This window comes from Theobroma umbraticum, unplaced genomic scaffold (assembly GCF_002168275.2).
Source record: "Theobroma umbraticum cultivar Fairchild unplaced genomic scaffold, ASM216827v3 scaffold_12.1, whole genome shotgun sequence".
In the NCBI taxonomy this organism is placed as follows: Eukaryota; Viridiplantae; Streptophyta; class Magnoliopsida; order Malvales; family Malvaceae; genus Theobroma; species Theobroma umbraticum.
Window position 1 is genome coordinate 3,117,365 of NW_018397269.1, and position 647 is coordinate 3,118,011.

The following is a 647-nucleotide window of genomic DNA, read 5'->3' on the forward strand; positions in this document are numbered from 1 at the left end:
GATTTATTTCATAACACGTTATCAGCACGATTCTCTGATCTCTTATGTTTTAGAATTATTATGTTTTCATAATCTTCAAGCTTCAAAAAGATTTCAATCTTTAAGCTTCAAAAAGATTTCAATGATTAGGTTTTTGATTTCTGGTTTTAAAGAAAATTAGGTAAGTGACTTGATATCTCTTTAATATTTTCATTTTCTTAAAATCTACTTTAATATGAATTTTATTATTATATATTATATTTTGTCTCTTAATTGGAAAGTGAATTTGCTATTATATAGGTATTGATGAAAAACCATGAATGTCCATTCCCTGAAGTAAATGTGACAAATGAGCTACTAATAAAAATTATGAATGTTCATTCCTTGTAGTGAATGTGACAAACGAGATACTAATAAAAAAATTATAAATTCATTCATTCACTGAAGTGAATACGAGATCATTTAATAATTATGGTCATAATCATGAATCCATCCATTCCTTAAAGTGAATACAATATCATTTAATTATGATGGCCATATAAATTTACACTATCACTATTTTAATTATTATTCTACCACCAGAAGTGGATGAATATTTTATTATCTGAATTTAAGAATAATTTTACTAATAGAAGTGGATAGATAATTTTACTATAAAAATGGATGGA